Genomic DNA, 25950 nt, shown 5'->3' on the forward strand with positions numbered 1-25950 from the left:
TTCTTGTAATAACTTCTGGATATGTGCTCCGTGCATATCTGGCATTCCGAGTCTAATGGAATGGCTAGTTTGGAAAGGGAAGCTTCCACTTGAGGTCAAATCCTAGATAAATAGCATTAAGAAGAATCTTGTGCTACTGCTTAAATATCTGGGAGTGCTATACAGTGGATGGGTTTCATGGAATTACACAGAATGGCTTATTTTGGCACTGTACATTCAGCTCAACTGGTCCATGCTCCTGTTTATGCTGCATGCAAGCTTGTTCTAACCCTAACCTATTGTCCCTGGCAACGCATCCTTCTATTCCTTTCTCCCTCCTGTATTTTCCTAACTTTTTAAATGTTATTTGTCCCCACTCCTGTGATGAGTGCCACATTCTAACCACACATGGAATTCAAGATAAATTTCTTTACCAGAATTACCAGAGGTTCGTGACTAGCCTCATATTTATGACCTCTTCCCCACAAGTCATTTGTGTGTCTACCCTATTTAAAAAACATTCATAATATTACTGACATCTATCTGATCACTTCTCGGCCTTCTATTTTATAGAGAAGAGGCACAACATGTTCAATCTTTTCTGATAGGTATAATTTCCCCATTTTTCTGCATCCTTGTTTTTAAAGAAAAACACCTTCGCCAGTGCCTTTTATTCCTTGTAATATGGAGAGCAGAGCCATTCACGATCTTTCTGCTTTTCAGTTCTGTACCTCTAGGAATGAATACCAGTGGCTTGTTTGCTTTTTTTTTTAAATGGCTCTATCAACCTCTCCACATTTCTGATTTGTAACTCTACCCTTAAATCACCTCTCCCCACTCTCCCCAAAGTAAACTCATTTTATAGGGAGTACCTGGCCATCTTATTCTTGCTGCCAAGGTATACAACAGTACACATCCATATTGTAAATCATTTGCCAATTACGCACTTATTCTGCAAGTTTACATCATTGAGGAAAGATTCCAAAATCTTTACCACCATCAATGTTAAACTGAGCAGTCTAAGTTAATTGGATTTGTTCTGTGCCCCGTTTAAATGCATTCTTACTCAGTTGTTAGCACTCTCCCCTAAATCTCAAGGTTCAAGTCGCATTACAGGCCTTGAAAACACAAATCTATGCTGAAACACCAGTGCAGTTCTGAGGGAATGCTGCACAGTCAGAGGTGCCATCTTTCAGATGAGGCTCCATCTGCCTGTTCCAGTGGATATAAAGATTCCAGGGCACTTGTGAAGAGCAGGAGAATTATTCCTGATGTCCTCATCAATATTTATTTCTCAGTCACATCACCAAATAGATATCTGATTATTATGATGTTGCTGTTTGTGGAAGTTGGCTGAGTGCAAATTAGCTGAGTACGGCGCCTCCTGTATTACGAACGACTACACCAAAATAATTTCATTGGCTGTACAGCACTTTGAGGCATCCAATGGTTATCAAAGGCACTATAAGAGTGGCGCAGTGGTTAGCACTGCTGCTCCACGGCACTGAGGACCCACATTCGATCCTGGCCCAGGGTCACTGTCCGTGTGCACATTCTCCCATGTCTGCGTGGGTCTCACCCCCACAACCCAAAAACATGGGAGACTGATAGCGAAGGTAAGTGCCCATGGGATCCAAGGAAATTTGGCAAATTGGATTCACAATTGGCTGGGTGACAGCGAGTAGACGGTGATGGTCAAGGGGTGTTTTTCTGACTGAAGCCTGTGTCTAGTGAGGTCCCGCAGGGATCAGCTTTGGGACCCTTGTTTGTGGTTTAGATAAATGATATAGATATGAATGTAGGAGGGTTGATCAGTAAGTTTGCGGATGTAGGTGGAGTGGTAAATAGTGAGGATGATTGCCTTCAAGTACAGGAGGGCCTTGACGGGCTGGTGAGATGGGCTGATCAGTGGCAAATGCAATTCCATCTGGATAAGTGTGAGGTGATCCACTTGGGCAGGACAAACAAGGCAAGGGAATACATGATAAATGTCAGGGCCCTGGGAAGCCCCGAGGATCAGAGGGATCTTGGGTGTGCATGTACACCAATCACTTCAGGTAGCAGAGAAGATGGATACAGTGGTTAAGAATGCATATGGTATACTTGCCTTGATTAGCCGAGCCATAGAGTTTAAGAGCAGGGAGGTTATGCTGGAACTGTATAAAATGTTGATTTGGCCACAGCTAGAGTATTGTGTGCAGTTCTGGAATCCACATTACAGGAGGAATGTGATAGCACTGGACAGGGTGCAGAGGGGATTTACCAGAATGTTGCCAGGGCTGGAAAGTTTCAACTGTGAAGAGAGATTGGATAGAATTTGGTTCTTTTCCTTGGAACAGCAGAGACTGAGGAGGGAAATGATTGAGATGTATAAAATAATGAGGGGCATAGATAGAGTAGACAGGAACAAACATTTTTTCCTTTGGTGGTGGGGGGGTCAATGACAGGGTGCATATATTTAAGGTAAGGGGCAGGAGATTTAGAGGGGATGTGAGGAAAAACTTTTTAACGTAGTGGGTGATGGGAGTTTGGAATTTGCTGCCTGAAAGGGTGGTGGAGGCAGACCCCCTCATAACAGTATTTAGATGTACATTTGTGATCCCAGGGCGTACAAGGCTCTAGGCAAGTGCTGAGAAATGGGATCAGAATGGTTAGGTGGCTGTTTTTGACTGGCACAGACGTGATGGCCAAAGAGCCTTTTCTGTGCTGTATGATTCTATGACTCTATGATCTTGGGAGTGCATATCCACAGATCCCTGAAGGTGCCAGGACAGGTAGATAAGGTGGTTAAGAAGACATATGGGACACTTGTCTTTATTAGCTGAGGCACAGAATAAAAGAACTGGGAGGTCATGCTAGAACTGTAAAATGCTGGTTAAGCTGCAACTGGAGCACTGCGTGCAGTTCTGGTCACCACCTCATGGGAAGGATGTGATTGCACTGGAGCGGATGCAGAAGAGATTTGCCTGGATGCTGCCTGGGCTGGAGGGTCCGAGCTGTGAGGGGATATTGGATAGACTGGGGCTGTCTTCCTTTGAGCAGCGATGGTTGTGAGAGGACCTGAGAGAGATGTATAAGATTGAGGGGCATACATGGGGTGGGTAGGAAGGCACTTTTTCCATTAGTAGAGGGGTCAATAACGAGGGGGTATAAATCTAAAGTAAAGGAGGGAAGTTGAGAAGAAACTTTTTCACTCAGAGTTTGGTGGGAGTCTGGATCTCACTGCTTGAAAGGGTGGTTGAGTCAGAAACGCATAACGTTTAAGGGAAGCATTCAGCTGTTCACTTACATTGCCATAACCTCCAAGGCTATGGGCCAAGCACTGGAAATGGGATTAGTGTAGTCTGATGTTTGTTGACCAGCGTGGTCACGAATGGCCGTCTCCTGTGCTGTTAATATCTATGAATCTATATAACAGAGGGTTGGTGAGGGCAATGTTGTTGTGGTTCACATGGACATCTAATATTTGATGTAGTGCCGCACACTTTTGAGCAACGTTTATGGAATAAAAGTGACAGTGGCAATGTGGGTAATTAACTGACTGGGAAAAAGAGAGTAGTGGCTAATGGGTGTTCATTTGGGCAAGTGGAAGGTTTGTAGTGGAATTCCTTTCCTGCTGATGTATTATTGACCCGAAGTCTCTGTGTACAGAGCATTAATTTTGAAGTTTCCAAATGATATGAAATTTGGGAGGTTGGTGTACGTTTTCAGAAGGACATAGACACGTTGGTGGAATGGGTGGATATGTAGCAGATGAAGTTCAATGAGGAGAAATGTGGAATGGTTAATTTGGGTGGGAAGAACATGGAGAGACAAAAATAACAGGATACAATTCTAAATGGGATGCAGAAACAGAGGGACCTGGGTTTTTAAGTCATTGAGCTTGGCAAGACCAGTTGAGGATCAGCCAGTAAAGCAGTCTTTCTCAAACATTTTTTCCCAGCGAACCACTTTTACCAAATGGCTTGCCCTCATGACCCACACCATGTTCACTTCCTACTTAGGTGGGCCTATCCTCACTTTTATGAATTTAAAATTAACATAATTGATCTTCCTCACTTATAACGGTAAATTGTATTTAGTTCTGTCTGAATACTTGAAGCCAACTTGTTGCCTGGCTGGAAAATAATTGCACCTTGTATATTGTAAATATCACTTAGCGACAAACTGTTTCACATCCTTGACACTCAAATCGCTGGTTTGGTCCGCTCGGACGTTCCCAACTCAAACCCGAGATTTAACTCTGGGCTACCAAAAGGCTGCTAATCAATCTGAGGATATGAAATACCATGTGCCATCCCATCTTCCTGAACATATTTGCTGATTTGGGAGCACTGCATCAACATAGGTACGCGGATTCAGCTTTGAAAGACATACGACGAATCTTATTCCTCCCGTCAGCATGTACATTCAAAATAAATGTCCAAAATCAGACCGTACACTCATTTACTGTGCATCAGCCATCCATGTTTTTCAGGCGTCATCTCATTTTAAATCTATGCTACAGATATTTCCATGCACATGAGGAAATATATATAATGAGTTAGATTGTGGGATGATGAGGATACTCTTCAAACTCTGAAGCCATAGCCTGCCTTCACTGCGGGAAATTCGAGACTCTGACAGAGTCAACTGATTAGGGAAACTGCGGTACTGCTGCTTCAGTCGCAATCTAAACGGGATTCACTGAACATTTAAAAATACACCTCTCCTAATTTTTACCTTTTTTCTTTTCATAAAGTGCACATAACGTGAATTGAATGAGGGGGCGGCACGGTGGCCCAGTGGTTAGCACTGCTGCCTCACAGCGCTGAGGACCCGGGTTCGATCCCGGCCCCGGGTCACTGTCTGTGTGGAGTTTGCACATTCTCCCCGTGTCTCTGTGTGTTTCACCCCCACAACCCAAAGGTGTGCAGGTTAGGTGGATTGACCACGTTAAATTGCCCCTTAATTGGAAAAAAGTAATTGGGCACTCTAAATTTATAAATAAAAAATATTTTTAAAAGCTTGAATTATATGAGCAATACTAAGCTTTTATTCCACATTGAAAGTCCTCATGCTGACTATGCCATCATCTGAGAGGACCTCATTGTCGTACACCCTTATACAAAATACGCTAGAAACAGAACAGAACCAAACCCATATGTAACCTTACACCAGTGTTGACTGCATAGCCATTCCAAATATTAGATTTCATAATGAAACATTGCATTTGTGTATTGGCTAGGTATTAAATTTAACTTTATATATGTGAACGTTTATGTTTGAACAGGATCGGTTTAGGGCAGCAAAACTTTACCCAGAGAAAATGGGGGGGGGGAATCAGGCAATCTTTGGGGATCATTCTTGGCGACCCATTTTTCAATTGCGACCCAACCGCAGGTCATAGCCCCCACTTTGAAAAGCTCTGGAATAAAGCAGACAGTATCTTAGCTTAAGATAGAGTACATGAACATGAAGGTTATGTTGAACTTGTATAGGACTCTAGTTTGGCCTCGGCTGTATTGCGTCCAGTTGCGGTCACCACATTTAGGAAGTATATAAAAACATCAGAGAGGGTGCGGATTCATGGGGATGGATCCAGGGATGAGTCCCTTCAGTTATGAAGATAGATTGGAAAAGTTAGGACTGTTTCCCTTCAAGTAACGAAGCCCGAGAGGAGATTTGATAAGTGTTTGAAATCTTGAGGGATCTGGACAGAGTAGATGGGTTTCTCCTCATCATGAAAGGACACATTTAAAGTAATTGGCAAAAGAAGCAAAAGTGATACGAGAAGAAACATTTTCACGCAGTGATTAGGGTCTGGAGTGCATCAACTGAGAGTGAGGTAGGTTTAATTAAAACATTCAAAAGGGAACTGGGCTACTGTTTGAAAAGGGTGCAGGGTTACAGGGAGAAGGTAAGAGAATGGTACTAAGTGAATTGCTCATTCGGATCGACTGTGCAGATATTATGGACCGAATGGCTGCCTCCTGCACCGTAACAATTCTGTGATTTTATTAAATGCAAATCATCTATCATCTAATTTATAATACTTCTGCAATCTCTTCTGTAACTTTGTGTGAATGTATTTCCATACAACCGCATGTATTGTCCTGTTCATCAAGTGAGTGGTTCATCATTATTCCCCCTTGTATTTTTTAATCTCTTCTAACATTGGGGCCATACTGACTGATGAATATTGAGGAAAAGTAACTAAGTATTTCTGCCATTTCATTATCTGTGAATTTATGTTGTGCATTTATTTTATGGACTTCTCACTACCCTGATTTTTTTTTTTTTGTTCACAAATATTTGTGTTTCTGTAGCAATGGGAAATCTAAATTAATGCTCACACTTGTTTCTAGCCACCTTACTGCCCAGTAAGTGGGATGGCATGTAGCAACAATTACCAAACCCTCTTACTTGCACCTTTCTCTAGTTTCTCTTCTATTTCCCCACTTGCCCTCTTTGTGCTCCTGTGACCCATATCCTGTTCCCTTGGCTCAATTCCCACCAGATTCCTGACCAACTTTACTCTTTGACCACAAAGCAAGTGCAGTGGATGCTGGAAATCTGGAATTAAAAATAGTATTGGCTGATGCTAATGGTTCCCCTTTGGATGCTACCCTTCAAATCCGCTGTCACCACCCCTCCAAAACCAACCCACATCCCTTCAGCCTTTGTAAATTACAGTTCAACCTCCCTTTCCTCTCTCGAGCCCTTGAATATATTGCCTCCCAAATTAGTACCCATCTTCCTGCAACCTCCAGTTTAACTGCATCCATTTCAGGTTTACACCACTCAGCACTGAAATTGTTCTGAGGATGTAATTTATGACTCTGACTGAATTATCTTCCTCCCCTGCCTGTCTGTAGCTTTTGACCTGGTTAACTACACCAACCACTGTTCTATTTCTGACTGTCCAGTCATATCTAGAGAATCATGTGGGAAGGTGGGGAGGGAGAGCAGGGTGGATGTCGGCAGCAGCATATGTGTGGGTCCTAACATTTGTTTTTGGATGGTGTCACAGAGGGGGCAGCATGTTGATTTGAAGTAATCATGGGCTAAGGGAGATGCAAGGGGATCTACTACGTGTGGGAGTGGGAAGCTGGTCAATGGCAGGATATTCTAAATTAATATGTCGTCAGCATATTCTGAACGCACCCAGCACCGCTACGTTCCCAATGACCCAAGCTATATCAACCCCAGGAGCCAGAGCCTGCTGGAGCCAATTTTGCCAAGCTCCTTCCTATCTAACTCAGCCTTCCCACTGCTGTCCCTGTGATCAACAATCACCACCCTTTTCTGCATTCTCCTTCCAAAATGTTTGTTCACTTGCAAACAATCCCCTTGTCACCCTGACCTTACTGTGCATAATTATATTAACCGCCTTGTCTTGTTGGATACTTGGCTTCTGGATGGTGACACCTTGGTGCTCACTGAAACCTCTGAAAGGTAATACCTCTCACCACTGCCCCACAACCATGGTAGTGGCGGTGTCCTTCCCAGCCAAGTAGCTCCACTATGCCAATCTCTCAATCATTAATATGGCCATCTCTGATCAATTCTTGTCTCAGTCAGAAGTCTCATTCCCCTTCCAATCCCACATCCTTTCGAATCTGCCCATGGAAAATAGACTCCCCGATTTATTTAGAATGACATTTTCAAACATCAACTGTCGATCTTTTGGTTTGCCATTTGCCATGATACTTGTACAATTATTGATCTGCTCCGTCAAATCGTCCCTTCGCCCTGCCTCTTTTTGCATTATCTCCAGTGAAAATCTTACTCTTCCTCCCTGATACAAATCCAAGGGATTCAGGCTCTAATGTAGAAGTGGGTTAGCTATTCATTGTTGCATCTAGTGATGATCACATCGAACACAGGCTGTGCTCTCATTATGCCAAGACCTGGGATCATCCTGGAATGCAGAGTTAACTCCAGCTTAATCCGTCCATTGTCAGCCATCTCCTTAAATTCCTTTGCATTGTCCCTCCAACCTCCCTGACAACAAGTGGAGGGATTTCATGAATAACTAGAATTGACTTCCGGTTGCGGTGATGCCTTGCTAGCCGCACGCTTCGGCGGCTCCAGCTCCGACGGACCTTCGGGCTCTTTTAAGAGCCCCAACGGGGAATTTTTCGACGACGCAACCCGGTGTGGGCTGTGTGAGAAGGGAGTCCCCCCCCAAACGAAGGAGGAAAAAACTGGCGGCGGCGGCTGCAGCGCGAGGAATCGTCGACCAAAGGGTCAGAAAGAGAGAAGTACAAGATGGCGGCGGAGAAAGCGCAGGCGACATGGAGGCCTGAGCAGGATGAAATTGTGAGACGGTGCGAGGAGCTGCTGAAGAGGGAGGTGCTGACCCCGTTGCTACAGGCAATTGAGGGGCTCAAGGAGACATTAAAGACCCAGGAGACAGAGCTCCGCGTGGTGGAGCAGAAGGTGACAGATATTGAGGACGAGATCCTGGGCCTGGCGGTTAAGACACAGACGCACGAGGCACTTCATAAAAAGTGTACTGAAAGGATCGAAGCCCTAGAAAATGGAGCGCGAAGGAAGAACCTTCGGATACTGGGTCTCCCTGAGGGTGTGGAAGGAGTGGACTGTGGAGCGTACGCAAGTACGATGCTGAGCTCACTGATGGGTGCTGAGGCCCCTACGGGCCACTTGGAGGTGGAGTGGGCATATCGGATTCCGGCGAGAAGACCAAAAGCGGGAGAACCACCCAGGGCGATAATCGTGCGATTTTACCGCCTTAAGGATAGAGAAGAGGTCCTGAGATGGGCTAAAAAGGTGCGGAGTAGCAGATGGGAGAATGCAGTGGTACGGGTATACCAGGATTGGAGTGCGGAGGTGGCGAGAAGGAGGGCGAGCTTCAACCGAGCCAAAGAGGTGTTGCATAAAAGGAAGGTGAAGTTTGGGATGCTGCAGCCGGCAAGACTATGGGTCACGTATCAGGAGAGACACCATTATTTTGAGACGGCGGAGGAAGCATGGACCTTCATCAAAGAAGAGAAATTGGATCGGAACTGAGGGACTGATGCTGCAGGAAATGTTATTGTTAATGTTATGGTTGAAGTTAATTAAGAAGTAAATTGGGAAGGGGGGAGACATTGGGGAAATGTGGGCGCCGGTGAGGGGGAAAGACGGGACATAGTTGGAGAATGGGGAAGGGGAGGGGGAGGGGAAAGGGAGCTGCGCCATAAGAGGCGGGTCAGGTAAAGGGATGTTCCCGCGCCAGAAAGAATAAGGCGGGAAGACAGGCGCAAGGCGGATGGGAGTTCCCCACACGGGGGGGTCGAGGAGTGAGCAGGAGTAGCCAGGGTCAGTTGAAGTCAGCTGACTTACGGAAGTAATATGGGGGGAGCAATCATGCTAGAAAGAGATCTAGCGGGGGGGGAGGGGGGGGGGGGACAACTGGGTTGCTGCTGCGGAAATCCAAAAGGAAATGGCTAAAGAGTGGGTGGGCGGGGATGGTGTGCGACGCTGGGGGAGCGAGCGGGAGCGCAGAGGCGGGATATGGGACTGGCCTAGAGAAGGTAATGGCTAGTCGACACGGGAGGGGGGGCAGGTAGCCCCCTAGTGAGGATGATCACGTGGAACGTGAGAGGCCTGAACGGACCGATAAAAAGGGCCCGAGTGCTCGTGCATTTGAAAGGACTAAGGGCAGACGTGGTTATGCTCCAAGAGACGCACCTAAAGGTGGCGGACCAAGTTAGGCTAAGGAAAGGATGGGTGGGACAGGTGTTCCACTCAGGACTGGACGCAAAGAATAGAGGGGTGGCCGTTTTGGTGGGGAAACGGGTAGCATTTGAAGCAAAGAACATCGTAGCAGATAGCGGAGGTAGATATGTAATGGTGAGTGGCAGGCTGGAGGGAATGGAGGTCGTGTTGGTTAATGTGTATGCCCCAAACTGGGACGATGCGGGATTTATGAGACGGATGCTGGGGCGTATACCGGACCTGGAGGTAGGAAATTTTATTTTAGGAGGGGACTTTAATACGGTGCTGGACCCGGGGCTAGATAGATCCAGCTCAAGGACCGGAAGAAGGCCGGCAGCGGCCAAGGTACTTAAGGGGTTTATGGACCAAATGGGGGGGGAGTGGATCCATGGCGATTTCTTAGACCTAGGGCTAGGGAGTTTTCCTTCTTCTCCCATGTCCATAAAGTGTACTCCCGGATAGATTTTTTTGTTTTGGGAAGGTCGTTGATCTCTAGGGTGGAAGAAGCTGAGTACTCAGCCATAGCGGTTTCGGATCATTCCCCACATTGGGTGGACCTGGAATTAGGAGAGGAAAGGGAGCAGAGAACACTCTGGCGATTAGATGTGGGACTGAGGGCGGATGAGGGAGTGTGTGCAAGAGTGCGGGGGTGTATTGAGAGATACCTGGAGGTCAATGACGACGGCGAGGTCCCTGTGGGAGTGGTATGGGAAGCACTAAAAGCGGTGGTCAGAGGAGAGCTGATCTCCATTGGGGCCCACAAAAGGAAAACAGAGGCCAAGGAAAGGGAAAGATTACTGGGGGTGATTTTAAGGGTGACAGGGAATTTGCAGAGACCCCGGAGGAGGAATTGTACAGGGAGAGGAGACGACTCCAGACGGAATTTGACCTTCTGACCACCAGAAAGGCGGAGGTACTGTGGAGGAAGGCACAGGGGAGGAGGTATGAATATGGGGAAAAGGCTAGTCGCCTGTTGGCTCATCAATTGCGAAAGAGGGCAGCAGCGAGGGAGATAGGAAGAATTAGAGACGAAAGGGGAGACACGGTGCGAAGGGCAGGAAAGATAAATGAGGTGTTCAAGACCTTCTATGAGGAACTGTATAGGTCTCAACCCCCAGAGGGAGAGGAGGGGATGCGGCAGTTCCTGGACCAATTGAGGTTCCCGAAAGTGGAGGAGCTGGGGGTGGTAGGCCTGGGGGCACCGATTGGGGTGGACGAGGTTATTAAGGGTCTGGGAAGCATGCAAGCTGGGAAGGCCCCAGGAGCAGACGGGTTCCCGGTGGAGTATTACAGAAAGTATGTGGACTTGTTGGCCCCGTTGATGGTGAGGACGTTCAATGAGGCCAGGAAAGGGGGGACTCTACCCCCGACGATGTCGGAGGCGACGATATCGTTAATTTTGAAGAGGGAAAAAGATCCGTTGCAGTGCGGGTCCTATAGACCCATTTCATTATTGAACGTGGACGCCAAATTGTTGGCAAAGGTACTGGCATCGAGGATAGAGGACTGTGTCCCGGGGGTAGTGCACGAAGACCAGACAGAGTTCGTAAAAGGGAGACAACTGAATGTTAACGTGCGACGACTATTAGGGGTGATAATGATGCCCCCAGTGGAGGGGGAGGCAGAGATAGTGGCGGCAATGGACGCAGAGAAGGCATTTGATAGGGTGGAGTGGGAGTATTTATGGGAAGTGTTAAGGAGGTTTGGGTTTGGGAACGGGTTTATTAGCTGGGTTAGACTTCTTTATGGGGCTCCAACAGCAAGCGTAGTTACAGGTCGACATAGATCGGAGTATTTCCGACTATATAGGGGAACAAGACAGGGATGCCCGCTGTCTCCATTGTTGTTCGCGTTGGCAATTGAACCTCTGGCCATGGCGTTGAGAGACTCCAGGAAATGGAGAGGGGTGATTAGAGGGGGAGAAGAACACCGAGTCTCGTTATACGCGGATGACCTATTGTTATACGTGTCGGACCCAGCGGGGGGGATGATAGAGGTTATGCAAATTTTGAGGGGGTTCGGGGATTTCTCGGGGTATAGGCTAAACATGGGGAAGAGTGAATTATTTGTGATACATCCAGGGGACCAGAGTAGAGAGATAGAAGGCTTGCCTCTAAGGAAAGTGGAAAGAAACTTCCGATACCTGGGGATTCAGATCGCTAGGAGCTGGGGAACCTTGCACAGACTTAATCTGACACGGTTGGTCGAACAAATGGAGGAGGACTTCAAGAGGTGGGACATGCAGCCTCTATCGCTGGCGGGCAGGGTGCAAGCAATTAAGATGATGGTCCTCCCGAGGTTCTTATTTGTATTTCAATGTCTCCCTATACTAATCACCAAGACCTTTTTTAATAAAATAGACAGGAGCATCACGAGCTTCGTGTGGGCAGGGAAAGTTCCGAGAGTAAGGAGGGGGTTCCTTCAGCGTAGTAGGGACAGAGGAGGATTGGCACTACCGAACTTGGGCGATTACTATTGGGCCGCCAATGTGGCAATGATACGTAAATGGATGATGGAGGGTGAGGGAGCGGCGTGGAAAAGACTGGAGAGAAAGTCCTGTAAAGGGACGAGTTTAGAGGCGCTGGTGACTGCGCCGCTACCTATCTCACCTAAAAAGTTTACCACGAACCCGGTGGTGGCGGCAACATTGAATATCTGGGGACAGTGGAGGCGACAGAGAGGGTTGCGGGGAGCCCTGGTGGGGTCCCCAATCAGGAACAACCATAGGTTCGCCCCAGGAAGAATGGATGGAGGATTTCAGAGCTGGTACCAGTTGGGAATTAGGAGGGTGGGAGATTTATTTATAGATGGGACTTTTGCGAGCTTGGGAGCATTGGAGGAAAAGTATAAGTTGCCCCGGGGAAATTTCTTGAGATATATGCAGGTGAGGGCGTTTACTAGACAACAGGTGAGGGAATTTCCGTTGCTCCCGACACAGGGGATACAGGACAGGGTGCTTTCAGGGGTGTGGGTCGGAGAGGGCAAGGTGTCAGAGATTTACCGAGAGATGAGGGAAGAGGGGGAGGAGTCGGTGGGCGAACTAAAAGGAAAGTGGGAAGAAGAACTAGGGGAGGAGATAGAGGAGGGTATGTGGGCTGATGCCCGAAGCAGGGTAAATTCCTCTTCCTCATGCGCCAGGCTTAGCCTGATTCAATTTAAGGTGCTACATAGAGCACACATAACGGGAGCAAGATTGAACAGGGTCTTTGGAGTGGAGGACAAATGTGGGAGGTGTGGCGGGAGCCCGGCAAACCACGCACATATGTTTTGGGCGTGCCCGGCACTGGAAGGGTATTGGAAGGGAGTGACAGGAGTGATTTCGCAGGTGGTGAAGGCCCGGGTCAAACCAGGCTGGGGGTTAGCTCTATTTGGAGTTGCGGAAGAGCCGGGAGTGCAGGAGGCGAAAGAGGCCGACGTTGTGGCCTTTGCGTCCCTAGTAGCCCGGCGCAGGATCCTACTCATGTGGAAGGAGGCAAAACCCCCGGACTGGAGGCCTGGGTAAATGATATGGCGGGGTTCATTAAACTGGAGCAGATAAAGTTTGCCCTGAGAGGATCGGCTCAAGGGTTCACCAGGCGGTGGCAGCCATTTCTCGACTACCTAGGGGAACGTTAGAGGGAAGACAGATGACCAGCAGCAGCAACCCGGGGGGGGGGGGGGGGGGGGGTTAGTTTAGTTTAGGTCAAAGATAAAGGGGTTTTGTTACTTGTGTATTGTTAAAAATTTCTGTATTGTTATTGTTGCGTTTGCTTTGTAAGAGGGGAAAAATTGTTGTTTGGGGAAAAAAATTTCAATAAAACATTTTTTTTTAAAAAATGAATAACTAGAATTGAGATCACTATTAAGTTACCACTGCTACATATCTTCCCCTGCCTGCCTTACCCATCAAGCTAACATTTTCACCCAAATTTTCTCCTGCTGTAAACCTGAGATGGTTTTTTTATTGCTCATCTCCCCATAAGTCATCATATCCATGTCCATGAAACCCACCTCCCTGGCCTTATTCTCAAACTGCTGATCTCCCATATTCCTTTCTTGATTTCTGTGTTCACTAACAAGTAAATGGTTCCCTTGTCTCAATATTGGCCCCTTCCCTTTCAAATTTATCATTACTCCCTAACCAAATAACCTACTCTTCTATCTTCAGTCTTTTCAAGCTATTGCCCCAACAACAACCTCCCTTTCTGGGTGGTGCAGTGGTTAGCCGTGCTGCCTATGGCGCCGAGGACCCGGGTTTGATCCAGGTCCCTGGTCACTGTCCATTCTCCCTGTGTCTGCGTAGGTCTCACCCCCACAACCCAAAGATGTGCGTGGTATGCCATGCTAAATTGCCCCTTATTTGGGGGGGGGGGGGAGAGATTTGGGTACTCTAAATTAATTTTTTTAAATAACCTCCCTATTTCGGCATCACTGAACACATTACTTCCCAAATCCATGTCCATCTATCCCTCAACCCCATCTTTGAACCCTCCAAACATGTTTCCACACCTGTCATAGCACTGTAGCAGCTCTAACCAAATACTGAAATGATATCCTCTGATTTGACCGTGGTGTACTTTCCCTACGTATCCTTCTCGACATATTTACAGCCTTCAGCTCAGTTATTTGCATCGTGCTTCTATGCTTTTTGGAACCCTTGTGTTACAATGTAGGAGACTATTTAGCCCATAATGCCCATGCTGGGTTTCCTAAGGAATAATTCACATAATACCACTCCCTGCCCCCTCTCTATATCCTTGCACTTTCCTCCTTTTCAGTTATTAAGAAAAATGCACGGCACAGAAGGCAGCCACTCTGCCAATTGTGTCTGTGCCAGGCCGCCCCCACCCTTAGCCTAATACTGTTTCTCAGCACTTTGTCTGAAGACCTGGAAGTTACAAGAGTTCAGATGCACGACATAGAACATACAGTGCAGAAGGAGGCCATTCGACCCATCGAGTCTGCACCGACCCACTTAAGCCCTCACTTCCATCCTATCCCCGTAACCCAATAACCCCTCCTAACCTTTTTGGACACTAAGGGCAATTTATCATGGCTAATCCACCTAACCTGCATGTCTTTGGACTGTGGGAGAAAACCAGAGCACCCGGAGGAAACCCAAGCAGACACGGGGAGAACGTGCAGACTTCGCACAGACAGTGACCCAGTGGGGAATCGAACCTGGGATCCTGGCGCTTTGAAGCCACAGTGCTATCCACTTGTGTTACCGTGCTGCCCCTTATAAAATTTTTTTTTTATTGGGAGACCCCCCCCCCCCGAAACGATCCCCCACCTCCCCCTTAGCCTGGACGCACTTATGGTAGGGTATCCGGCCAACCCCGCATCCCTCTAACAACCATGATAGGCACCCCCTGCGTGATCACGCACATGCCAGCTTGGAACCGTCGCAGTGCCAACATGGCATCCTAGCTGCACCCATGCTAGCTGGCAGTGCCACCCAGTCACCTTGGCAGTGCCAAGCTGGCACCTAGTTGGCACTGCCAAGGTGGCAGGCTGGCACTGCCACAATGCCCAGGTGGCACCAGCAGTGCCTGCATGCCATCCTGCCTAAAGGGTATGGTGCTGGGGGCCTCCAGTCCCCTGGGAGACCCTGACAAATGCTGTTCCGTCTGGACTCCATTTGTGGGGCCCAATGCTGAATGGCACTCGCCCGAGGTCTCTCACGGGCACCTTTTCAATGAGTTGAGGGTTTCTTTCTCCATTCCCCTTCAAGCAGCGAGTTCCAAATCCATACCACCCTCTGAGTAGAAAAGCAAATCCTCATATCCCCTCTTATGCTTTCTACCAATCACTTTAATCTACGCTCTCTCGTCACAAGGGCTATAAATCCTTTCTATCCAGGTCCTTCATTACTTTGTACACACCAATCAAATTTCCCTTCAGCGTCCTTTGTTGCAACGAAAGCAACCTCAACCTATTCAATCATTCCTTGTAGCTGCAATTTTCCAAATCTGACAACCTCCTTGTAAATCTCTTCTGTACCCCCTCTAGTGTAATTACATCCTTTCTGTAATGAGGTAACCAGAACTGCACATAGTACTCGTGTTGTGATCTAATTAGTGTTTTATATACCTCCAGCATAACTTCCCGGCTTTTGTATTATAGTATTTCTTTGTTGTCCAGCCAAGTAGGAACACCCTCATATGGTTTCAGTCTTGTCTATACGTCATAGCCAGAGAATCTCCTGTTGTGACTTTATTTATTGCCTCCCTGAGGATCTGTCCTTGGCTCACATTTATCTTCCATCTCGTCCGATCAGCGATAGAGGCCTCACATGTATGCAGCATTACTGCGCTGTATTGTTCTATGTTCTATGTTCATCAAGAACTTAGAATAGCCTCAGGTGTATTACGGCCGATTAAGTACTTGTGAAGTTTGTCAGTGTTATAATGTAAGAAATGCACCAGTCAATTTGTGCACAGCAATGTGATTTTTTTTTTATAGTGATCTCGATTGAAGAATAAATATTGAGCAGGACACGAGGGAGAACTTTGCTCTTTGAACAGTGTTGTGGGATCTTTTGCATCTATTTGTGAGGGACATTGAGGCCTTGGGGTATGTCTTCTTAGTCATAGTGCAGTCCTGGGGGCAGTGCCACAGAGTGTTGACCTTGGGGTCTGCAACCTGAGGATCTTTATAACCTCATTCGCAACTCCCAACATTTCTCAGTTGGATCACATGAACGTGAAAAATATCTATTTTTTTAATTCCAGTCAAAAACATGTAAGAGCTGTGGTTTTTATTGTGGGGATAAATGATAAATCAATGTGCTGTAAATTTTTCCAGTTTCAAGTGATTATTTTAACACAATCATTGTACTCTAAATAAACTGAATTGTATAGCTACCCCATGGTGATAGATAAATTCTTTTATTCAAAGAATGAGTTTTAAGGTTACAACCATTATTGTCAATTATTCTGAATATGTTGTTAGAAATTATTTTTTATCACCAGAATCAATAGCATAAATGTCTTAATTTTACATTCAAGTTAAAATTTGTTGTAAAGGTGACTAACAATTGCAGTAAAACAAAGTATAATTGAGTTCGGCCTAATTTATTTTAGATTTTTCCACGACACAAATTCAATACACGTATTCCATTAGTTGTATATGCAAATTGTACACGCTAGCAGAGATGCTTGGCAATTTGACAAATATTTGATTTTGAAATGCCAAATGTTCTTTGCAGCTCCCAATAGTTTTATTAAATAAGGCTCTTCAGGTTTAAAACTTGTTGACCTTGGCCTAGAGTTTTGTGCTCAAGACTATTGGAGTGTGACCTGAACCCATTCTCACACTTATGCAATAATCTTCACTCTCACAATCTTAAAAAACAGGTTTTGCATGCATATTGACCATACTTGCTGCAACTCCTTACCCTTTTTTTTTCTTTTCCAGCCTCTGTGTGAGACTAATTTTCTGGCTTCCAGTCCTATATCTATAATTTCCTCCGGTTAAATATTAGGAAGGCCAATGCATTGCCTTGGGTGATTATCCCCACCAAGAAATCCATTGCCCCCCCTTGTCACTTGCTCAGACTGAACTATACTGTTAGTCATCTCTGTGTCATTTGATTCCAAGTTTAGGTTGCATCCATATTCTCTTCTGCGCAGATACCACCTACATGAGATCACCAGTCCTCCACCTTTGCCTGAGCTTGTCAGCTGCTGAAACACTCAGTTGGGCTCGTGTTGCCACAAGCACGGTCCATCGGGCCTGCTCCGCCGTTCAATATGAACATAGAAGATCTCTCCACTTTCCCACACATTCCCCATATCTCTTTATTTCCCGAGAGACCAAAGATCTGCCTCTCTCAACCTTGCATATACTCAAGGATGGTCTATCCACAACCTTCTGGGGTAGAGCATTCCAGAGATTCACAACCCTTTTGAGAGAAGAAATTTCTCCTCATCTTGGCCCTAAATGATCAGCCGCTTGTTCTCAATTTTCCTGCCAGGGAAAACAACCTATCTTATCAATCCTATCGAGGCCCTTAATTTTGAATGTTTCCAAGAGACCACCTCTCTCATTCTTCTAAACTTCAGAAAATATGGAACCCGTTTATACAGCCTCTCGTCGTATGACAGCCCTCATCCCCTGGGATGAATCAAGTGAACCTTTGCTGCACTGCCTCTCTTTTCTTTAAATATTAACACTGAAACTGCAGACCATGTGCTCACACGAAATATTCCAATTCCCTTGCAACGAAGGCCAATGCACTTGCTTTCTTAATTGCCTGTACCTGCATGCTAACTTTGTGTTCCTTGTATAAGTATGCCCAAGTTTGTCTGAATTTCAACATTTAGAAGTTGTTTTTTTTAAATATTTTTGTTCACATTTTTAACATTTTAACATTTAAGAAACATTACATCACACCCCCCTCCTCAGTTGACGGTAACTAGTTCTCCAAAATGCAGAATAAACAATCCCACCTCTTGTAGAACCCCCTCATTCACCCCTCTTTCGGGCAAATTTCACCTCCTCTAAATGCAGGAACTTCATTAGATCTACCAGCTACACCGAGGTGGAGAAGCTGACCTCCCTCCCCAACAAAACCTGCCTGCAAGCGATCAGTGAGGCGAAGGCTAAAGTACCTGCCCCCACTCCCGTCTGCAATTCTGGCAGGATTGACACCCCGAATATGACACCCCGAATAGGCTCGAATTCCACATGCATGATCACCGACATGGTGCTGAAAAACAACCTCTAAATGTTCTCCAACTTCGGGAATGCCAGAACACAGGTACATGATTAGCTGGGCCCCTCCCACACCATTCACAGATATCCTCTACCACCCTACCCAAACAGCTGGCTCATCCTCAACTTAGGCAGGTATATCCTGTGCACCACCTTTAGCTGCATCAGCCCCAACCTCGCACACGAGGTTGAGGCATTCACCCTCCGCAGCACCTCCCACCACAATCCCCCCTCTAGTGCCATCCCCAGCTGCTCCTCCCACTTGACCTTAATCCACCCCCGAGACACCTTATCTTCCGCCAAAATCCTCCCCAAAATCGCCAAAATGACTCTGATCCCATCACCGACAACAACACCTCCAGCAATGAGGAGGAAGGTGCTACTGGGAAAGTTAGAAAGACCTATTTCACAAAGTCCTGCACCTGCATGTACCTAAAACCTCCCTCAAACTTGCGAACCGCTCTTCCAAAAACAAGTCCTTCATCTCCATCACCCCTCTTTCCTCCCATCTCCGAAACCTTGCATCCATCTTCCCAGGCTCAAACCCATGGTCCTCTCGGATCGGCATCAACCTCCACCCAACCCCTAACATAAAGTGCTGTCGAAATTGCCTCAATATTTTCAGTGTGACAACCACCACAGGACTCTCCGAATACCTACCTGGGGTAAATGGGAGTGCCGCCATTGCAAGAGCCCCCAACCCCCTACAAGAACCTGCCTCCATCCTCACCCACAAAGCCTCTGTCTCCCTACTCCGAGCCTGCACCTTTTCCGCATTTGTCGCGCATTTGTGGAATTCGAGCCTATTCGGGGTGTCATATTCGGGGTGTCAATCCTGCCAGTAATAGTACAAGTAATTTGGAAGGTCCAACGTCCCGCCCCACGACTGCCGCCCTCTCTGAAGTACTGACTTTCTAATCCTAGCCACCTTACTTGCCCAAACAAATGAGTAAACCAGCCTATCCACCCCCTTAAAGAACGACTTCGGCAAAAAGACCGATAGGCACTGAAATAAAAATAAAAACTGCAGCAAAATATTCATCTTCACCACCTGCACCTGACCGGCCAATCTCGAATACAGTGTTCTGGCAAAAAAAAACATGCTCCTTATCCCGCGAGTGTAAACACTTCCACCTCCCATCTCTTTCATAAACCGGGGCCAACACCTTCGCCCGGGAGAACACCTGACTCACTCAGCCCTTCCGAAGTCTCACCTGCTCCTTCACCCTCAAATGGGTCTCTTGCAACAGTACCGCATCGGCTTTCAAGCTCTTCAAATGCGAGAAAACCCTTGCTTGCTTCACCTGTCCCCCTAGTCTCGCACGTTCCACGTCACCACCCTGACTGGGGGCCTCTCACCCCCCCCCCCCCCCCCATCTAGCGAGCATAACCGCTATTCCTGGCTCGCCCAGCAGGCGTGACTCAGCCCTACCCCTAGTCACGTCAGTCCCTACCGCTCCTTGTCCCCCCTTCCCAGAAACCCCCCAACCACTTCCGCTCCTTAGAATTGCGAGTCGCACTCATCTCCATCGGGTAGACCACCCCAAAACTCACGTTGCTTTTATACAAAGCCGCCTTCTCCCAGCCAAAGACTGCCTGCCTTCTTGCCAGCTCCACCATGAGATCCTGGTATATCCGAATACAAACGCCTTCCCACCTTGCCTCTCGATTCAGCTTCACCCATCTCCACCTTCTCCTTCACCTGTTAACTGTGGAAGCAAGCTAACACAGCCCTCGGCTCATTCGTCTTCGGCTGGAGTGACCGGTGGGCCCAGTCCACCTCGCAGTGGGAGGGGTCCTCCTCCTGCCCCATCAACTTGGCGACTATCTGCACAAAGTCCTCTGGCCCTCAAGCCCCTCATGCAGTCCCATGATTCTGCCTTTGTAACCTGTTCTCCAGGTTGCAACCTGTTCTCCACTTTGGCTCTCAGCCCTTTATTGTTCTCCGCCACTTTCCGCAGCTCCTCACCCATCAAGGTGAACTGGTCGCTGTGCTGCAACAGTACCTCCTTCATCCCCTTCAACACCTCTTCTTGCTCCTGCAGCTCCATCAACGCCTTAGCCAACGTCTCCTTTACCGGGGGAAGAGTCTCACCCACCCACTCCGTAAGCGAGGCCATCATCTCTTTCCGATGCATATCAAAATGCTTCAAGAACAGCCGCTCATACTCCTCCACCATCACTTTGGCCAGCTTATCCACCGTAATGGACGCGACCCCACTCAGCAAGCTTGCACCCACCATCTTTCCTCCTGCTGCACTCACAACCAAACTCACCGGCAGACTTTCGGTCACTCCCTTCTTCCCCTTATTCAACTTCGACATCCTACTTCTTCACACTTCTCAACACCTAATCATCCAAAGTTATCCCCAGAAAACTGGGTATAAAGGGCCATAAACTAAAAGCTCAAGCAGGAGCTACCCAAAGTGTGACCTTACTTTAAAATTTTTGTGCTTTTTAAAATAAAACTATTTCGCCTTTTCATTCTTGGGCCCAGAGCTTTCCACTTTCCCACATTGTACTCCATCTGCTGCCTGTTGCCCACTCACTTCATAGATCATAGAATTTACAGTGCAGAAGGAGGCCATTCGGCCCATCGAGTCTGCACCGGCTCTTGGAAAGAGCACCCCACCCAAGGTCGACACCTCCACCCTATCCCCATAACCCAGTAACCCCACCCAACACTAAGGGCAATTTTGGACACTAAGGGCAATTTATCATAGTCAATCCACCTAACCTGCACACCTTTGGACTGTGGGAGGAAACCGGAGCACCCGGAGGAAACCCACGCACACACGGGGAGGATGTGCAGACTCCGCACATACAGTGACCCAAGCCGGAATCGAACCTGGGACCCTGGAGCTGTGAAGCAATTGTGCTATCCACAATGCTACCGTGCTGCCCTCAATTTCCTCAACTTCACCTCAATTTATCTCTGCAGCTTTTTTGTGTCCTTGCAACGATTCCCACATCCCATGAAATAATTTTTAAAACGCAAATAATTACTTTGTCTCTTCAGCAAATCATTTATATATCATAGACTTATCATAGAATTTACAGTGCAGAAGGAGGCCATTCGGCCCATCGAGTCTGCACTGGCTCTCGGAAAGAGCACCCTACCCAAGGTTAACAGCTCCACCCTATCCCCATAACCCAGTAACCCCACCCAACACTAAGGGCAATTTTGGACACTAAGGGCAATTTATCATGGCCAATCCACCTAACCTGCACATCTTTGAACTGTGGGAGGAAACTGGAGCACCCGGAGGAAACCCACGCACACACGGGGAGGATGTGCAGACTCCGCACAGTCACCCAAGCCGGAATCGAACCTGGGACCCTGGAGCTGTGAAGCAATTGTGCTATCCACAATGCTACCGTGCTGCTATAGTTTGCAAATAGCTGAAACCCCAGTACTGATCCTTGTGGCACTCCATTAGTCACAACCACCAATTTGGAAATGCCCCATTTGTCTGCTTCCTGACCATTAACCAATCCTCTATCCTTGCTAATACATTACTCCCAATTCCTGTGTATTTCTCAGAGCTGAAATTCAGGGGATGTCCCGGAGGACTGGAGAATAGCCAATGTTGTTCCTCTGTTTAAGAAGGGTAGCAAGGATAATCCCGGGAACTACAGGCCGGTGAGCCTTACTTCAGTGGTAGGGAAATTACTGGAGAGAATTCTTCGAGACAGGATCTACTCCCATTTGGAAGCAAATGGACGTATTAGTGAGAGGCAGCACGGTTTTGTGAAGGGGAGGTCGTGTCTCACTAACTTGATAGAGTTTTTCGAGGAGGTCACTAAGATGATTGATGCAGGTAGGGCAGTAGATGTTGTCTATATGGACTTCAGTAAGGCCTTTGACAAGGTCCCTCATGGTAGACTAGTACAAAAGGTGAAGTCACACGGGATCAGGGGTGAACTGGCAAGGTGGATACAGAACTGGCTAGGCCATAGAAGGCAGAGGGTAGCAATGGAGGGATGCTTTTCTAATTGGAGGGCTGTGACCAGTGGTGTTCCACAGGGATCAGTGCTGGGACCTTTGCTCTTTGTAGTATATATAAATGATTTGGAGGAAAATGTAACTGGTCTGATTAGTAAGTTTACAGACGACACAAAGGTTGGTGGAATTGCAGATAGCGATGAGGACTGTCTGAGGATACAGCAGGATTTAGATTGTTTGGAGACTTGGGCGGAGAGATGGCAGATGGAGTTTAATCCGGACAAATGTGAGGTAATGCATTTTGGAAGGGCTAATGCAGGTAGAGAATATACAGTGAATGGTAGAACCCTCAAGAGTATTGAAAGTCAAAGAGATCTAGGAGTACAGGTCCACAGGTCATTGAAAGGGGCAACACAGGTGGAGAAGGTAGTCAAGAAGGCATACGGCATGCTTGCCTTCATTGGCCGGGGCATTGAGTATAAGAATTGGCAAGTCATGTTGCAGCTGTATAGAACCTTAGTTAGGCCACACTTGGAGTATAGTGTTCAATTCTGGTCGCCACACTACCAGAAGGATGTGGAGGCTTTAGAGAGGGTGCAGAAGAGATTTACCAGAATGTTGCCTGGTATGGAGGGCATAAGCTATGAGGAGCGATTGAATAAACTCGGTTTGTTCTCACTGGAACGAAGGAGGTTGAGGGGCGACCTGATAGAGGTATACAAAATTATGAGGGGCATAGACAGAGTGGATAGTCAGAGGCTTTTCCCCAGGGTAGAGGGGTCAATTACTAGGGGGCATAGGTTTAAGGTGAGAGGGGCAAGGTTTAGAGTAGATGTACGAGGCAAGTTTTTTACGCAGAGGGTAGTGGGTGCCTGGAACTCACTACCGGAGGAGGTAGTGGAAGCAGGGACGATAGGGACATTTAAGGGGCATCTTGACAAATATATGAATAGGATGGGAATAGAAGGATACGGACCCAGGAAGTGTAGAAGATTGTAGTTTAGTCGGGCAGTATGGTCGGCACGGGCTTGGAGGGCCGAAGGGCCTGTTCCTGTGCTGTACATTTCTTTGTCCTTTGTTCTTTGAAATATGGGGGGGTCAACTTGATTGCCAAGAATATGCCTAAACGTGCATTTTTGGCACCGACAAAATGGTGTGATCTTATATACTGGGTCAACTTAAGTGCTGAGATCGACAGTATGTTTCTGTTAGTCTTGATACATGCTTTACTGCATTAAAGACACTAAATAATTGCACACCATTGGAGATGGTGACCAAAATGGACATTGTTTTATTCCCCTGCACAGGAAGGTACACCGTACAAAGCTCTCGTTAGACCACACCTTTGGACTACTGTTAGTAATTCTGGGTACCAAACTTTTTAGGAAGGTATTGGAGGGATTGCATTTACCAGAATGATACCTGGACTCCCCAACGTTTAAATTGCGAATCAAGATTTCGCGAGGGTTCTTTTCCCTCAAAATTTTTTTTTCTTCTTTTTATAAATTTAGAGTACCCAATTCATTTTTTCCAATTAAGGGGCAATTTAGCGTGGCCAATCCACCTATCCTGCACATCTTTGGGTTGTGGGAGTGAAATATTATTTCATATATTATTGCTGGTTGGAGAGTTGAGGGCATGCACGTCATCAAAAAATTAGTGCCTGATCATTGAGAGTGAAATTGGGAGAGGGAAGAAGAAATTTGCAGTGTCTTCTGCAAACTGAAATTGATGCTAGATCAGTTCATTTTAAATCTAAGATTTAGATTTTTCTTAATCAGAGGCATTAAGGGATATGGTGTAAAGACGGGTACATTAAGCTAGGTTACAGGTCGTCTATGATTGCACTGAATGATGGAACAGGCTGAAGGGACTAATTCCTCAGTTCTTTTTCCTATGTTTCACTTGGGTCCCTCCCTTTTGAACACCTGAAGTTTCAAGAAAAATTCATATGATCAAGCGAGCCTTTGTTTTGTCTTGAATGCCTTTTTGCTGAATTTTCTTTTTTCTCCCTCACAAATTAACTAGGACCACCTGTCTTTTGAGATGATTTGAAATCTTAATTCTGGCTTTTACAATTCAAGTGCAGTTTAAGTTAACCTAACATCTTAAACCAGTCTCAGAATATAAACACAGACCCTGCATCAAGAAACCGTTCTGAAAAGGCAGCTTTTGCAACAGCATTGAAGGTTTCCACTTTTTAAAACTAACCATCTAATTGGCCTCAGACTGGTAATTTTGTGCTGTGGATACTCCTCTTGGAGATATGAGAAAGGGAGATGGTTTTTTCTCATTAATTTTGTCTGGTTTCAAATCTAAGTGAGAGCAGTAACACTCCCGCCCTGTCTTCTCTACAATCCCTACAATTCTCGACAATACACATTTCAAATAGTTGAAAATATTTTTCAATAATGTCCCTCTTGCCCTCCCCTCTTCCAGATAAATCTTCGGAGTTGTTTCTGGGACCTTGCTTGATGTAAAAGCACACTGCCATTGCAAAATCAACCCTGAACAGTTGTCAATAAAAGAAAACTTAGAACCATCGAATAAAGCAGCCCAGAAGCAGGCTATTTGGCCATTGTGCCTGTTCTGGCTCTTTCAAAGAAGCTGTTCTATTACTTCTATTCCCCACACGTTTGCCATCGCCCTGCAACATTTTCCCAAGTATTTATCCAATTCCCTTTTTTGGATGGTACCGTTGAATCTGCTTCCACCACCCATTCTGGCAGTGCATTCCTGATCATAGCAACATGCTGCTGAATTTTTTTTTGGGACCTCTGATTCTTTTGCCAGTTAACTTAAATTTGTGCCCCCTGGTTACTGACACTTTTGCCACTGGATACAGTTTTTTTCTTATTCCGTGCATTATTTTGCCGCTATCAGGGGCTCACGTTGGCACAATGGTCAGCGCTGCTGCCTCAGCACCAGGGACCTGGGTTCAAATCCGGATTCGGTGAATTTGTGGAGTATGCACTTCCCGTGTCTGTGTGGGTTCCCTCTGGGTGCTCCGGTTTCCTCCCACAGTCCAAAGATGTGCAGGTTGGGTGGGGTTACAGAGTTACGGGGATAGGGTGGGGAAGTGGGCCGAGGTAGGGTGCTCTTTCAGAGGATCGGCGCAGATGGGCCTCCTGCACTGTAGGTATTCTTTTTTAAAATATTTTTATTCGTAGGTATTTAAAAAAAATCTTCTCTGCTCTCAAGATTAACAACCCTAGTTTTTCTCGCCTCTACACGTGACTGAAGTCTCTCATCCCTGACTCCTTTTTAATAAATCTCCTTTGCACCCTCTCAGAGGCCTTGACCTCCTTACTAAAATACAGTGCCCAGAATAGGTCACAATATAACCAGTATTTTGTAAAGATCTAGCAAATGTTTGTGTTGTGCTCTTCTCTTGTACTGATAAAATCCAGGATCCCTATAGTTTTTTTTGTATTTCCAGCTCGCATTGCTACCGTCAAAGGTTTGTGTACTTGCACCACCCATCCACTGCTCTGGCATCTCTCCACCTGCTTCAAAATTGTACCGATTAGTTCATATTATGTCTCATTATTTTTATCAAAATGTAGCAATTTGTGTTTCCCTGCATTAAATTTCATTAATCATGTGTCCATCCATCTTTATCA

At 46.6% G+C, this 25950-nt stretch overlaps 1 protein-coding gene across 3 annotated transcripts in view; it reads left to right on the forward strand.

Moving 5' to 3' along the window:
• The window catches only part of LOC140399878 (uncharacterized), a 110311-nt gene that overhangs the window by 12068 nt on the left and 72293 nt on the right, over positions 1-25950 (forward strand). Inside the window, exon 3 of one of the 3 annotated variants that reach the window (XR_011937909.1) lies at positions 16129-16237. The exons of the other annotated variants lie outside the window; for them this stretch is intronic. The gene's annotated coding sequence lies outside the window, so the exon portion shown is untranslated. Of the gene's footprint in view, positions 1-16128; positions 16238-25950 lie in introns of those variants that run through there. 3 annotated transcript variants of the gene reach the window in all.

The sequence above is a fragment of the Scyliorhinus torazame genome, chromosome 2 (genome assembly GCF_047496885.1).
Source record: "Scyliorhinus torazame isolate Kashiwa2021f chromosome 2, sScyTor2.1, whole genome shotgun sequence".
Taxonomy (NCBI): Eukaryota; Metazoa; Chordata; class Chondrichthyes; order Carcharhiniformes; family Scyliorhinidae; genus Scyliorhinus; species Scyliorhinus torazame.